At 36.2% G+C, this 17001-nt stretch overlaps 2 long non-coding RNA genes across 11 annotated transcripts in view; one reads left to right on the forward strand and one right to left on the reverse strand.

Annotated features, from left to right (window-relative positions):
• Nucleotides 1–3757, forward strand: part of LOC100612620 (uncharacterized) — a 220186-nt gene extending 216429 nt beyond the window's left edge. For both annotated transcript variants that reach the window (XR_008546271.2, XR_010149111.1), the window contains 2 exons: nt 1546–1676; nt 3555–3757. This is a non-coding gene — a long non-coding RNA (uncharacterized LOC100612620). The remainder of the gene's footprint in view (nt 1–1545; nt 1677–3554) is intronic.
• The window catches only part of LOC104005001 (uncharacterized), a 556115-nt gene that overhangs the window by 61120 nt on the left and 477994 nt on the right, over nt 1–17001 (reverse strand). The gene's annotated exons all lie outside the window — the stretch shown is intronic.

Here is a 17001-nt window from a genome sequence, read left to right on the forward strand (position 1 = left end):
ATGTTCTTTGCTACTCCCAAGAAGTGAATGGAAAGAAAAGAACCCTAAGAACCCAAGAATGTGTATCTCACATCTAGATCTGTGGCTCATGAGAAGTAAGAATGACATGAGGCATGTATCGTGTATTTCCCCTGGACCTTAGATGATCCCTAATTTTTGGACTTTTTCAATTCCCCAGGCATCTGTGATCATAATGTTAGGACCAAAGGCTGACGTGTGTAACAGGAGAGAGGAGTTATCCTCGGACCAAATATATCCGTGAATGTACAATGGCATTTAATTAAAACAAACAAACCCTTAAAAAAAATCTTAAATTCCTCCTTGGAAGGAGAGTTGCACAAAGGCCACCACCATGTATGTTAGTTTCCATTGGGTAGATGGAAGACATATGCTATCTATATTTTTTGGAGTTAGACACATCTAGTGATGTTCAAACAGGAACTTGGAAAAGGCCAAGTAGGGGTACTTGCCTATAAGAACACTATGATGTAGATATTGTTATTACTTCTATTTCTTAGGGAAATAAATTAACCTAGCAAATGGGTAGAGCTGGGCTTGGCAAATTGCAGTTTGATATTTACATAAGCAACAAACTATCCTGCCTCCCAAAATGTGTGACTCTGATTCTTTAAAGGGTGGAATGAGCAGATAGGCAGGAGATACAGTTGTATCCCTTTGTTAGTGTAAGGCTTTGTTAGTGATCAATCTTCCCTCACTTTCTACTTTATACCTATAGTCACAGTATTATTATCTCCTGCATATGCCATACTCTCCTACCCCATTTGGTTAATTTCATTAGTGTTTATAATGATTTCACAGCACAGGTTGCATATATTGGGAAAATGTATGCACTTAGTTGTCACTGGGCAAGAAACTTAGCTGATGGAGGTAAGATGATGAAGTGTCAGAAGAAAAGGAAGTGGACTAATATGAAAAGAAAGATTTCCTACCTAGGAAACAGGAGATCAAAGGATAGAACAAGAACCAGAGGTACGTTCTTAAATAAGCAGAACAGGTATGAAGCCTCCCAAAAGTGGGGAGCAGTATGTTCCCATTACAATGTCAAAGGATGATCTATCTGATAATCTATGTAGCATCTATTAATTTAACAACAACGATGATGATAATATACTGAAGTCCAAGAGGTATTAGTCTATCCTCTTCCCTTGAGATAAATACACCCTTTTAAACCAATTTGAATCAATTATATGTACATTACATCTCCACAGAAAAGAAGACAACCACAGAATATCCTAAGTAACTGCACATATCAACGTAACTTATATTCATACAGAAATGAAGACTTGCTAAAGCAACATTCTTGAAAAGATGTCTGGGGATGTTGCACTGCTAAACCTACCTGTCCCTGAGTAACTATATTGTGTCCCAGAGTTCCCTCTGATTGAATTCCACTGACTCAGAGTGGCAATTGTTTTGATAACATACCCTTGATCGGCTTCCTTCCTTTTCTCACTTTCCTTTTGCACTGGTGTCTCCTGTGATCACTTCCAAAATAAACTACTTACACTCAATTCTCGTCCTCAGGTCTGCTGCTGGGGAAACCAAACCACAGTAACTTCAGAAATATATACTTGGAATATGTCATGTATTAATGGGTAAAGACACCATGGATATGAAGGAAATCACCTATGGGAGAATATTAAGAAGAGAAGAAGGTAAAGAATCTTCCTTGGGGAACATCTACATTTAAAGGTCAGGGAGAAGATATATCAGCAGGAGCGTCAGAGGGGGTTGTGGACAAAGTATTTACAAAAGTTAAGATGTGAAGACCACTAGAATTTGCTTAAATGTTGATGGAAAAAGATATCATAGCAAACAGGAGTGTGAAAATATAGGTAAGTGAAAAGAGGAAAACATGAATAGTCATTGGTGTAAGATTCCCAAGGGATTAAGATAAAATTGAATCCAGATCCTGAATGGTGGGATAAACTTTGCAAAATATTTGGTAGGTTGGTTCATAGAAAGCAGAGGAAGTTCTTCTCTGATATGATAATTCTATATTTGGAAACAACAAGATAATGGATTGTCTTTCTTCCTACTTTTAATGTTCGAGTATTGGCATGAACAAAACTCAGAACAAAATGAATTTCACTTATTTCCAAGTGGGCTACTCTATCATTTTACCATCTCACACCAGTTAGAATGGCAATCATTCAAAAGTCAGGAAAAAACAGGTGCTGGAGAGGATGTGGAGAAATAGGAACACTTTTACACTGTTGGTGGGACTGTAAACTAGTTCAACCATTGTGGAAGTCAGTGTGGCGATTCCTCAGGGAGCTAGAACTAGAAATACCATTTGACCCAGCCATCCCATTACTGGGTATATACCCAAAGGACTATAAATCATGCTGCTATAAAGACACATGCACACGTATGTTTATTGCGGCATTATTCACAATAGCAAAGACTTGGAACCAACCCAAATGTCCAACAATGATAGACTGGATTAAGAAAATGTGGCACATATACACCATGGAATACTATGCAGCCATAAAAAAGGATGAGTTCATGTCCTTTGTAGGGACATGGATGAAATTGGAAATCATCATTCTCAGTAAACTATCACAAGAACAAAAAACCAAACACCGCATATTCTCACTCATAGGTGGGAATTGAACAATGAGATCACATGGACACAGGAAGGGGAACATCACACTCTGGGGACTGTTGTGACGGGGGAAGAGGCAGGAGGGATAGCATTGGGAGATATACCTAATGCTACATGACGAGTTAGTGGGTGCAGCACACCAGCATGGCACATGTATACGTATGTAACTAACCTGCACAATGTGCACATGTACCCTAAAACTTAAAGTATAATAATAAAAAATAAATAAATAAATTAAAAAAAACACATCACATAGACATGGAGTTTGAGGAGAAGATTTGTTCTATTCAATATTAAGTTAGGCTTCCTTCCTGTATTCATCAAATTGAACTGGATGGAATACGAGTCCCTAATCCAACACCTCCAACTGGAGAAATAGTCTGCTGATTCTCACAGATCTCATGTCCTGCTTAGTGTAGATAATTTTCATATGGATTATAATGAATAATATGAATTTAAACAATTCACTAGAAGCCTAAAACATTTTGTTTGAAGCTCTTCTTTGTCCAGTTAAAAATAACTTCTGGTCTACAAGGCTACCATCATAATTGAGTTCTACATCTCCAGTCACAAGTAGAACCAAAATTACAGTCAACGTACAATAATTCTTTATCTCTTGGTTCCAGATTGTTCTCAATTATTTATATCTCTCTATTATGGTCTCATATTCCTTTCTGTTACAGAGTTTCAGTCTATGTTGAGTCAAGCAATTTTAGGGCTGCTTAAACTCTGGTTCATTAGCCATGGTCCACTAGCATCCATGTCATGGCACTAGGGTTTAATATGGTTAATAGGATCCTGGATGAGGAAGTATATTGAAAATTAAACTTTAAATTAAACATAAAACACTAAAAATTATTAGAAGCATTAAAAAATAAATGTTTCCATATATGGGTTAGAAAATCTGACTTTATTTTGATCCTAGGGGCTGCTGGCTGTAGTGAAATGTATAAAAAGGAGAGTGTGATCCTAGTTTCTGTCTCTAACTATGAGTTACTTGTGATTAACTTCAAATATTCTCTCCATAAGAAGAGGCCCAGAAGAAGAAGATGAGCTTCAGTTATTCTAGCACAACTGCTGTGATATTTGTAAATATTCAAAACCTATAATAAAATGTATAAAAGGAAACTCCATTTGAAATGATTTGAAATCTCACATGGAAATCTATTTTTTTTAAATCAGAGCTTAGTAAGAGAAAATAACAGAACATTGTAATAATTGAATTACAAAAACAACTGAATTTTGGAAAATTTATTTTCTCTCATGTGATGTGTGTGTATGTGTGTGTGTGTGTGTGTGTATCTATTTAGCAATGGCGTTATTCTATCAAATGGGATTAGATTCATTTTTGACTCCTGCTAAGCACCCTGTCCCCCCAACCCCAAGATTATGAAAGTGGAAGGGAAGGGGGAGATAGGAAATATGACTTATTTAAACTGTATAAAAATGCTGAAATAAAATGAACATTCAAAACTCCTGTGAATTGAATTTAATCTTTTGTTCAACACATTCACTGAGGAAATCTGCCTCCAAATGGTTGATACTGTAGAATATGATGACTCCAGTAACCTCTCCTAGACTCTACGTTTGCCATAGAAGACTATTGTGGCTGATGATAGATGATGAAATTTACCCTCATGGTTTGCAGGGAGTCTAGTGCCAATAATTTAAGACTTTCCATGATACATCACTAACTTCATATTCTAAGCAATCACAACCTATTTTTATCCACCTGCTGTTTTATGGCTTAGAAATCACTTTATTTGTGATGTTAGTAATTTATTATAAAAAAGATTTTCAAATTACATATTTGCATTGAGTTAGGGAAGGAATTAAAATGCTTTGCTCCACCCTTCTTGGTAAATAAATATAATCTTTTCAATAGTTTGAAGGTTCTCAAGGAAATGAGACTCTTGGTCGGTCAGTTTTAGAGTTTTTTATTCATGAACAAAATCTGTGGGAGCATGTTCAAGTTTTAGGCAAGAGAAGCCAAGAAATCAGCTCTTAAGTTAGTAGAGAAGGGTGGTAACTACATATTTGGAGGAATTTTATCATTTGGAATATGTTGTGAGTGGTTCTTTCAAAATATTGTCTACTAGCAGCCATTGAAATAATATTTCTCTTACTTCAGACATCTGATGGCTACCTTTATAAATTCTGCCTATGAGAGTCTGTTATACCTGTATCATTATTTGCCTAATTTTTCTTCAAATAAACTCACTTTTCACTTCAATAAATTTACATAAGGGAAATTTTATATCACAACTATAAATTAAAACCATGTTTAAAACCATAAGTAGAAGGTAATTAAAAAATAAAATCATTGTTATTAATTGTAGATAGATACTATTCCTATTAAAGGATAAATCATAAAAATAGACATTCAGATGGGTGGAGAGGCCTTCAGTATATACTGGTATTAAATGAATGCTTTCTCCTTGAGAAATCAGAAGGGTTGAAAGATAATTATAACATTATAACTTTATGTTATTTAGCATTGAAACCAATACCGCTAGTAGTATACCTCCCACACTTTGCAAACAATGCATTAAAACAGTAACTTGCAGCTAAATCAATTGGCACTGTCCCATACACATTTTACCACAATTTGATGAGATCTAAAAGTGTTATTGTTTCCTTTTCTTCAATACCTCAGTGATGGCTGGTTTCAGCTGAATGGTATCTTAAATTTTATTTGAATCATTCTACCACCAATAATATAGAGCTGCTTATAGTTTAACTATATGTTGCTAATAAGTTGCTCTCCATCCTCTCTTAGTTTAAACTCCTTGTCATTTTTGTCAGCTGTATGCCCAGTTTCCAGGTATAATTAAATTTGTGTGCGAACATGTAGTTTTTTATACCAGTGATATTTATTTCATAAAAGATATAGATGGACCAGTTCACATCTTTTAAAATCACTGCTATTTAGGGTATTCATGGTAAAATTATTTTACCTTTTCTGTATTTTTGAAATGTTTCCTAATAAAACATTGGAAAAAACAACTTATAGTATGTGACAACCAAAACCAGGCACTTTCCAATTTGTTCTCAAGTTAGTGGTTAAAAGAAAATGTAATACACTCTAGCTAAATAAAAATATTACCAAATTTTCTTCACGTAGGTTTGGGTTCTTAGAGTCTTGGTCTAAGGAAGGTCTCAAAACCCAAGTAAGGTCCCAATAAATATGTAGGTAAGGTCCCAAATATATGTATATATTTGGTTTATTTTTTTCCACTCATAGCTAAAAGTTAGTAACTTCAAACATTAAGCCTTCTTTTTTCATTTCTGATTTGTTACATTTTTATTTTAACAAAAGGTTTCTGAACTTTAGCATTGGGAAGGTACAAAAGGTAATATTCAGATATAAGGAGAATATATATTTGAACTATTGTATAAGTATCAACAATCCATTCCTTTCTGTTCATTGGTTCTCAGTTTTGCTTGATTTGGCTTCTCAAGATTTGCTTGATTTGAAGTATGTTAATCTTTCTGAAATTACTTGGTGAACTTTTACCCTTAATTTCCAGGAGTAAATATTCACTCAAACACATATATTCAACTGTGTATATAGGGAGCATTTAAAAATCTTTGTAGTGACTTTTAACATGTTTGCAGTGAAATCTCCAGCATCATAGTATGCAGCAAGCAGTTTTCTGAATACAGAATAATACATATGACAGTTCCACAGTGTGAGTGGTCCTCATTACCTTTCAACAAATAATAGCAAATCACTAAATAAAAATTAATGATTTTAATGAAGAATGTTTGAAACTTGCTATTACTAGAGAAAGGCAGATACACAGACTAATGCAAATGATAACATCTTCTGAAATATGACTACATTGGGTCTTTACTCTCAATTGATATACAAGCTGTAATAAAGTTTTTACTGTTATTCAATATCAGCAATGGCATTAACAATATAATTTGAGTTGCTTGGTGGAGAAGCCAAAACAAAGATTATATAGTATTGTGTTTTGATTTTAAGTTTTAAGATCTTAACTCTGTTTAACCTGTTTGCATCAAGACCCCCAAAGTGAAAAAAGGAATTGATTAAAGGAAAAGAATCAATACGTGAAATACACTCATATTCATTTTTTTAACTCTCATAACAGCTCTTCAACAAATAAAATCTGAATTATTTGCAATAGAACAAGCATAAAATATTCTGACAAATATTTTGTGTGCCAAAATACCCTGTTTGGGCAGGCAGTCCAATCTTTTAAAATCTATTTCACATTTTCTTCCTTGCAATTATTAATTACAATTATTATGGGTTAAAAAAATCACAGTGCCTGATCCTTCTAATATGCAGTATCTTAAATCAGCACTGCATAGTGTATATAAATAAAGATTATACATGTTTTCTGGGACAACATGTCCTTCCTCACTCTTGAAGTTTCTGACAGTTGACCCCTAGTGTAAACCAATTCACTCCCCAGTTGGCACATCCCAGAACACATTGTATTTGTCTATAACTAAGCCATATAGCTCCAGAATTTTTATCTTTAGTTGAGGAAGTCTGGACCATAGGTCTATAGGTCACCTACCTAAACATGTTAAATTTGTTTACCCCAATTATTCTTACCCCCAGTCTAGTTCGACATGCGTAAATAACTTGATACTCATTAAGTCAAAGGGATTTTGAAGCAAATAAATAACAACATAGCTTACTATGTGCACTGCTAAATGCTATTGGTAACCTTTAAAACTCATTATCTATGTGATGACAATATTGTAAGGTATTCCAGAATTGCTTACAACCTTTTATAATGAAAGTTGGTTGTTACCAAACAACAATATTAAAGTGTAGAGGGAAAATGAGGACATTTGGAATATCAGGAAGCATTACCATAGTATTATAGAGGCTTAGAACTGAAAGGAATGTAAGAGAAAAAATAATGCCTAGCACTTCATCTTTTTATCCAATCAGCAAACCTTTGTTAAGCTCCTACTGTATGCCAGATGCTGATGGTAAAAAGATAGAGAAGGTACACTCCATGCATGAGCAAGGGCCAAGAGGGAGAATGTGACACACAAGGACACAAGTCAATAGATTGGTAGGAGCTTGGAGAGGACAGAAGGCACAAATCTGGGTGAGGACAGGAAGAAATTCCCTCTGAGGTTTATTTCTTTCTTTCTTGTAATCACCTCTGAATGGCACCTGCATTTCACTTAGTTCTCCTATGGCTGTAAGTGTTTGATGATGGCATTGAATGGGAGTTTGCTGCTTCTAGTAAAAGAATGATAGACTGGATTAAGAAAATGTGGCACATATACACCATGGAATACTATGCAGCCATAAAAAATGATGAGTTCATATCCTTTGTAGGGACATGGATGAAATTGGAAACCATCATTCTCAGTAAACTATCGCAAGAACAAAAAACCAAACACCGCATATTCTCACTCATAGGTGGGAACTGAACAATGAGATCACATGGACACAGGAAGGGGAATATCATACTCTGGGGACTGTGGTGGGGAGGGGGGAGGGGGGAGGGATAGCATTGGGAGATATACCTAATGCTAGATGACGAGTTAGTGGGTGCAGCGCACCAGCATGGCACATGTATACATATGTAACTAACCTGCACAATGTGCACATGTACCCTAAAACTTAAAGTATAATAAAACAACAACAACAACAACAAAAAAAAGAAAGTAAATATTTCTTCTCATGAAATAATTCACACTAAAACTTATGTATTTAACATTCTCAGTAGACAATTCTCAAGCAAGAAGATGTCAAGGATGAAAGTACTTGTACTCCCTTTATTTAAATAGATGATTGTTCAGAGTTAGATTAGTTGCTGTCCTCGATCCTGGTCGCATGTTAGATTCACCTGTATATCTTTAAAAAATACACTGCTTGGTTTCCACCCCAGATGATCTGATTTAATGGCCTGAGATAGGTTAAGGGAATCAGTATTTTTATAGAGCTCCCCAGTTGATTTTGCCCTGCCAAGAGTTGAGTGTTTGGTTTAGATTAGTGGCCTTTTTCAATCAGGTCTATCTGAGATCTGAGTAAATCCCTAAACTTTCAAGCACCATATTAATAGGACTCACTACTTACTTACTAAGGTTCATAACAGCCTGGATTAACCTCCTCTGCTTTCTCTGGACCCCCAGAAGCATTGGGCTTCTGCCTGCTTCATTTTCATTTCCTTGAACAGCTAGTCATAACCTTTTAGCGCAGTAGTGTGCTTCTCTTATTCTGGGGCAAGTTTCTTCATCTAGTTCTTAATATGCCTTTTTGCTGGAAACTGACTTAAATTTTCTCCTCTTTTTTGAAAATAATGTTATTTTTATTATAAAATATGTATTTTTTTATTATACTTTAAGTTTTAGAGTATTTATTTTTATAGAAAATTAGTAAAGCATTAAAATAAGAACAAAGGTTACTCTCAATACCATTCCAAGAAACAGTACTTCTCAGGGTATGTGTACATATATATATCTATATCTATATATCTATGTATATACACACACACACACCCCCACACATTGTATTTACAAACAGTATCCTATAATATCAAAATCTTTTATAACCAATACTTCACATGAAAAATTTTACCTTGAAGAATTTCAATATTTATAAGTAATTTTATAGATCATAACTGTAAATGGCTGCTTGTTCTATTGAACATGCTATCCTTTCTAAAAAAGCAGTTTCCTTTTTTGGGCATTTAGGTTGGCACCATTTTTTTTTTCACTTCCAAATGTCCAAATTTGGATTTTATTTTTTAAATGCCAACTTAGAATCTTTGGGGACTTTAAACCACGCACAATGATTTTAGTATTTTATAAGTTTAGTCTTCTATATCATCCTCTTGTTTTCATCCTCTTTTAAAAAAAGCTTTTTTCTTGCATTCTTTTCTTTCTTGCTTACCCTTTGGCCATCAGAGATGAGAGTGAGCTGGGCTGGGAGTTAGCCTTATGGCAAACTCCCCTCTTGCTGCTGGTCCTACCCTTTGCCTCCAGCTCTCCTTATTCCAGGAAACATTGGGGATGTTCTGCCTGGAGCTCTTCCTTATCTTTCCTGGGCCACAAGCTCCTTCACAAAGGGGTCAGAACAGGATTTACTTCAATGTGGTCTCTGAATCACAGACATTCTCGGAAGTTCCTGCTGTGTGTACCAGTATCTCTAGAGTTTATTGCTGATGTAGGTTTTCCTTTCTAGGTCTATCACGTCAGGTGCGAGAAGTGAGATTCCAGACTCAGACATAAACAAGCACTAATTAACCCCTAGCATTTACCCGTCTTATGTCTTCATGAACTAATTTAACTCTCTCCATCTCAGTTTTCTCATTTATGATAAGGAAGAGTAATTGTACTCCACTCATCACATTAGCATAAGAATTAAGCAAGACAGTACTCGTAGGTGCATAGCACAATATCTGACACGAAGTGCTTCATAAATGTTAGCTTGATGGTGATGATGAAGAAGACAAGAATTTCAATGAAAGTCTCAGGTTACCATTGTGCTCAGAAGCATTTCGTGAAAGATGAGTAAAAAGGAGTCTGATTCTTTTATTGGAAGCACATTGTTTTGAATTAAAGTGAACAGAGGTTAAATTACAAAATAATAAGTTACTGAAAGCAGACTTTTTATTGTCTTAAAGTTGAATCACTCTGTACTTATGAAGTTGTTCTTACTTAATAGTTAAATATGTTTCTAACACTTGTAACCCCAAAACTCATGCCACAGCTTAGACCCTGTTATGGGCTGAATTGTGCCACCTGTCCAAATTCACATGTTGAAATCCTAACTCTTGGTGCCTCAGAATGTGACTGTATTTAGAGACAGGATCTGTAAGAAGGTAATTAATGTTAAAAGAAGTCATTAATATAGGCCCTAATCCTATATGATTGGTATCCTTATAAAAAGAGATTAGGGGCTGGGCATGGTGGCTCACGCCTGTAATCCTAGCACTTTGGGCCAAGGTGGGTGGATCACCTGAGGTCAGGAGTTTGAGACCAGCCTGACCAACACAGCAAAACCCTGTCTCTACAAAAAATACAAAAATTAGATGCGCATGGCGGTGGGTACCTGTAATCCCAGCTACTTGGGAAGCTGAGGCAGGAGAATTGCTTGAACCTGGGAGGTGAGGTTGCAGTGAGCCGAGATCATGCCACTGCAGTCCAGCGTGGGTGATAGAGTGAGACTCTGTCTCAAAAAAATAAGCAACATGTCCTTCGCCCACTTTTTGATGGGGTTGTTTGTTTTTTTCTTGTAAATTTGTTTGAGTTCACTGTAGATTCTGGATATTAGCCCTTTGTCAGATGAGAAGGTTGCGAAAATTTTCTCCCATGTTGTAGGTTGCCTGTTCACTCTGATGGTAGTTTCTTTTGCTGTGCAGAAGCTCTTTAGTTTAATTAGATCCCATTTGTCAATTTTGGCTTTTGTTGCCATTGCTTTTGGTGTTTTGGACATGAAGTCCTTGCCCACGCCTATGTCCTGAATGGTAATGCCTAGGTTTTCTTCTAGGGTTTTTATGGTTTTAGGTCTAACGTTTAAATCTTTAATCCATCTTGAACTGATTTTTGTATAAGGTGTAAGAAAGGGATCCAGTTTCAGCTTTCTACATATGGCTAGCCAGTTTTCCCAGCACCATTTATTAAATAGGGAAAATAAGACATTTATGCAGCCAAAAAACACATGAAAAAATGCTCATCATCACTGGCCATCAGAGAAATGCAAATCAAAACCACTATGAGATATCATCTCACACCAGTTAGAATGGCAATCATTAAAAAGTCAGGAAACAACAGGTGCTGGAGAGGATGTGGAGAAATAGGAACACTTTTACACTGTTGGTGGGACTGTAAACTAGTTCAACCATTGTGGAAGTCAGTGTGGCGATTCCTCAGGGATCTAGAACTAGAAATACCATTTGACCCAGCCATCCCATTACTGGGTATATACCCAAATGACTATAAACCATGCTGCTATAAAGACACATGCACACGTATGTTTATTGCGGCATTATTCACAATAGCAAAGACTTGGAACCAACCCAAATGTCCAACAATGATAGACTGGATTAAGAAAATGTGGCACATATACATCATGGAATACTATGCAGCCATAAAAAATGATGAGTTCATATCCTTTGTAGGGACATGGATGAAATTGGAAACCATCATTCTCAGTAAACTATCGCAAGAACAAAAAACCAAACACCGCATATTCTCACTCATAGGTGGGAATTGAACAATGAGATCACATGGACACAGGAAGGGGAATATCACACTCTGGGGACTGTGGTGGGGAGGGGGGAGGGGGGAGGGATAGCATTGGGAGATATACCTAATGCTAGATGACGAGTTAGTGGGTGCAGCGCACCAGCATGGCACATGTATACATATGTAACTAACCTGCACAATGTGCACATGTACCCTAAAACTTAAAGTATAATTAAAAAAAAAAAGAGAGAGAAAAAAAAAATAAGCAACAACAAAAAAACCAAAAAAAAAAAAAAAAAAGAGGAGATTAAGACACAGATACACACAGAGGAAAGACCATGTGAAGACGACACAGATACACACAGAGGGAAGACCATATGAAGATACCAGAGGAATATGGCCAGCTACAAGTCAAGGGGAGAGAGCTTAGAAGAAACCAACCCTGCTCACACCTTGATAATGTCCACCTCATAGTGATATACTTCCAGCCTGCAGACTATGGAAAAATAAATTTCTGTCATTAAAGCCACTCAGTGTGTGGTACTTTATGCAGCCCTAGCAAACAAATAGAGACAAAATCTATTTTTTTGCCCTCTGTAGTGTTTAAAAATGTTTTAGTTAGTCTGGCTTTTAAAAACACATCATCATTATGCTGCTTTTCAGCAAAATAGCCTTAGTTCTTATAAACATTTTCCATAAATCCTATTCTTTGAGTATTTTAAAAGAAACTGCAAAGTTGAAGAGAGTTATTTCAATCTGGATATTACTTTTCTTTTAAAAAAGAATTTTTTTCTTGTGTTTAAGTCTTTGCTTTCCCTGGTCTTCCTGTACTATTTCCAAGAGATTCATATGCTGAAAGTTTACTCCAATATTTTTGTCAGTTTATCTTTTCTTCTTATTAGCCTAGAGAAAGGTCTTCTAAAGTGCACAAAATATATGTATGAGTAGACTCCCTTTTCTTCATGGTCTTTTCTCAGGGCTTGTTTTTTCTCTTACATCTACAGTGATAACATATCTGAGTGCTCAATAAATGTTACTTGTTTGAGTCAATGTTCAGAAGAGAATCAGTGAGTGGATTGTAGTTACACAAAGCCAAAAGTTGAACTTTTGTATGTTGCTTGAACTTAACTTAGCAGCCTCTGGAAAATAAACTAGGCTTACTTATTTTTCCACATTTTCACCTAACAAAGAGGAGTCAAAAACACTCTTTTTTTTTTCTTATAAAAGCAGGAACCCTGCAGAGGGTTTTTTTTTTTTTTCTTCTTGAGACAAGCTCTCACTTTGTCACCCATGCTGAAGTGCAGTGGCACATTCACGGTTCACTGCAGTGTCCACCTCCCAGGCTCAAGTGATCCTCCATCCTCAGCCTCCCAAGTAGCTGGGATGACAGGTGCATGCCAGCACACCCAGCTAATTTATGATTTTTTTGTAGATTTGGGTTTCTCCATATGTTGTCCAGGCTAGTCTCAAACTCCTGGCCTCAGGTGATCCTCCTGTCTTGGCCTCCCAAAGCATTGGGATTACAGGTGTGAGCCACTGCACCCAGCCCCTTTGAAGAGATTTTTAAAAATGATACACTATAGTAGCTATCTAGAATTTGGAATATGGAGAGTGTCCATTGGTGTAAAATTTTACTGGTTGAGATATTTAACACATATGAGAGGCTAGTGTCAAGAACAGAAAAATGTGTGGCTATAATAAAATAATGCCTCTCATCTGAATTATCATCATTGACTCTCAAAATGAGGGAGGAGTTATTCTTGAGACTTTTATGCTTAATAATTCTCCCCTTAGAATCAGTAAATAGAAGCATAGAATAATTATGTTACATATTATTTCAAGAGCTGATTTCATCAACTTTTCAAGATTTTAAGAAATATAACTGGGCCATTATGGATGAATTCTTATCTACAAAATTTGAAAGAACTTCATTGACAGTGATTCTACAATCATCTGTAGATAAATTTTCATTTCATGTCTGATAAATTTTCATTTCATGTCTGCATTTGAATTAGGGGGAGAAGAACTGGGAAACATCTATATTGCAATATTTACAATTGACAATGTTAATTGTTAACAATGGAGAATGGAGTCTTTATTTTAATTTTTATTTTAAATTCACAGGTACAAGTCCAGGTTTGCTACATAGGTAAACTTGTGTCATGGGAGTTTGTGGTACAGATTATTTCATCACCCAAGTATTAAGCCTAGTATCCATTAGCTATTTTTCCTGATCCTCTCCCTCCTCTCACCCTCCACCCTCTGATAAGCCTCAGTGTGTGCTATTCCCTTCTGTGTTCATGTGTTTTCGTCATTTAGTCCCACTTATAAGTGAGAATATGTAGTATTTGTTTTTCTGTACCTGTGTTAGTTTGCTAAGAATAATGGCCTCCAGCTCCATCCATGTCCTTGCAAAGGACATGATCTCATTCTTTTTCATGGCTGCATAGTACTCCATGGTGTAAATGTACCACATTTTCTTTATCCAGTCTATCACTGATGGGCATTTAGGTTGATTCCATGGCTTTGCTGTTGAGTATAGTGCTGCAGTGAACATATGCATGTATATGTCTTCATAATTGGATGATTTAAACTCCTTTGGATATATACCCAGTAATGGGATTGTTGGGTTGAATGGTATTTCTGTCTTTAGGTCTTTGAGGAATCACCACATTGTCTTCTACAGTGGCTGAACTAATTTACACTCCCACCAACAGTGTATATCCTTTTTCTCCACAACCTTGCCAGCATCTCTTATTTTCGACTTTAATAGTAGCCAGAGAATGGAGTCTTAATGGAATCTTAACAATGTTAGAAAAAGAAATACATTTAGGAGCAGTTGGTCCCATACTTTTTCTATTCAGAAGGACTCATTTCCTGAATATAGAATATGGTATTTTATTCTTCTATCCTGTCTCCCAAACCCAAGATAATTATTCTTGATTTGTTTTATGGCATGACAACATTTCTGAATAAAAGTTATTACCCCAGTTTTAACTACAGTTTCTTATCAATACCATACATCCTTCCCCATTAATTTTATTCTTAGCACTCTGGGCTCTGCTGTTGCTATGTATTTGTACATTATCAAGATTCGACATGCTGGTCAACTTCTCTATCACTGCAAAGCTTACCGGGTTCTGGAATGCTATCAATGCCATGTTCACTAGGTGCCTTTCCTATAGTGTAAATTCAGTCATCAAATTTAGTTGTAGTCACTTCCTGGAGGAGGGAGGCATTTAAACTGTGTGGGTCCAAAGCTGGTAATGACTTCACAATTATAGAGGAACCACAGACCATGGTGTTCCATGTAAATGATCACAGCAGGTCAACATGACCTTTCAAATGGGAGCCTGCACTTAAAAGATGTATGACAAGACTTTGTAACTATGTCATTTTAACTTATGTCTCTTGACACTGGAATTCTCTTTGTTAACCTTACCAGCAAGGCTCCTCTTCAAAGGAACACTATGAAATTTTTAAATTCTAACCACATATTGATTCATCTAATTTCATACTTGAATAGTCATAATTTATCAAATTTAGAGAGTTCTGATGTTTAGTTTATGTGGTTTGTTTTATAGCTGGGCTCTTTTTCTCTTTCTGAATGGGGTATCCCACTAAAATCTCAGTTAATATGTTCCAACACTGCCACAGGAAGCTCTGTGTGCAACAGCTTTGGATGGTTTCGATTTAATCAAGAGGAAGATGAAAGTGGGTGTCCATTTCTTTCAACTCCTCGGCTCTTTCACCATCCATCATAGTCAATATGTGGTTACTCAGGACACAGCATTAATGATAGCTGTCAAAATAATAGTCTGTGGGTTAGAGGTCAAGAAAAATATGTAAAAGACTTCAGGGTGAACCAGATGATAAAGTAGCTCATTTAGTCATTTAAATGCTAGCCTAGCATGGCCTTGGTGAGATCAGGGGTTAGTGGAAGGAAGAAGAATAAATGGGGACATCTCCAAGTAGTTTACTCTTGTTAAAAGGGGAAAAAAAGATGATAACAGCATTACCAAACAAGCACACTAGAGGCAATTTTCTTAATTATAGTGCTGAGCCAGCAGTGCACACAGAGTGGGCTTGCTCTTGGCATGAAGGCTTTTACTTTCAAATAATATTAACCCTTCTTGGTACTGCAAGTCTTAATTAAGATAATTCCTGGAAGTGCTGCCAATGTCAGCAGTTTTACGTTTCCATTGGTGTTTATAAGCCATTTGTAAAAGAAGTGGGCTGGGGTCCTGGCACAGTGTCCAAAGTGAGTTACTTTATCAGAGGAACTTTTTCAGTGAATCTAAAGAAAAAGCCTACAACATTTTGTTTTATTCCATTGGTCACCTAATACCACATTATACAAATTCCTGAGAGAGGGCGAGAGGGAGAGGGACAGACAGAGAGATCACTTTGGTCCTATGAAATGATCTGAGACAGCAAAAATCATGTCACACGATACATATCGAAAATGCATGTTTTTGCTTTTAAATATAGGCTGCTGCCTTAGTTTGGGTTGCTGTAACAAAAACACCAATGACTTGGTGGCTTAAACAATAAACATTTATTTCTTACAGTTTCAGAAGCTGGGAAGTTTAAGATCAAGGCGCCAGCAGATTTGGTGTCTGGTGAGAGCCCTCTTCCTGGCTTGTAGACATCCACCTTCTAACAATATTCTCATATGGCCTAGAGAGACTACCTGTTACCTGTTTCTTCTTACAAGGGCACTAAGCCCATTCATGAGGCCTCTACTTTCATGACCTAATTACTGCCTAAAGGCTCCACCTACAAATATCACATTGAGCAACAGGCTTCAACATATGAATTTTGACACATTCAGTCCATAACAGCCACAAATTGGCATTTATAGCCTTGTAGCTCAATTGTTGGATATTGTTAATTAGAATGCATTCTTTTGTATAGTAGATGAAAGTAGTACAGCAATTGCTTGCAGTAATTATACACTGTAAGAATCACTGAAATATCATTTTTACGTTTGAAAAACACTGGCTTAATGTAATTTTTAAATGAATTCTTACATTTGTATACCACTGCAGGGTTCTAAGAAGGAGCCTTTGAAATTGTCCAGATAATAGCATAGTTAATTTATGGTCACTTGAGGATTTACTTTTGAAAAGAGATCGGTGGTATATAATATCCATCCGTCCAAATTATGTTTCTCTAAT

This window comes from Pan troglodytes, chromosome 12, assembly GCF_028858775.2.
Source record: "Pan troglodytes isolate AG18354 chromosome 12, NHGRI_mPanTro3-v2.0_pri, whole genome shotgun sequence".
NCBI lineage: Eukaryota > Metazoa > Chordata > Mammalia > Primates > Hominidae > Pan > Pan troglodytes.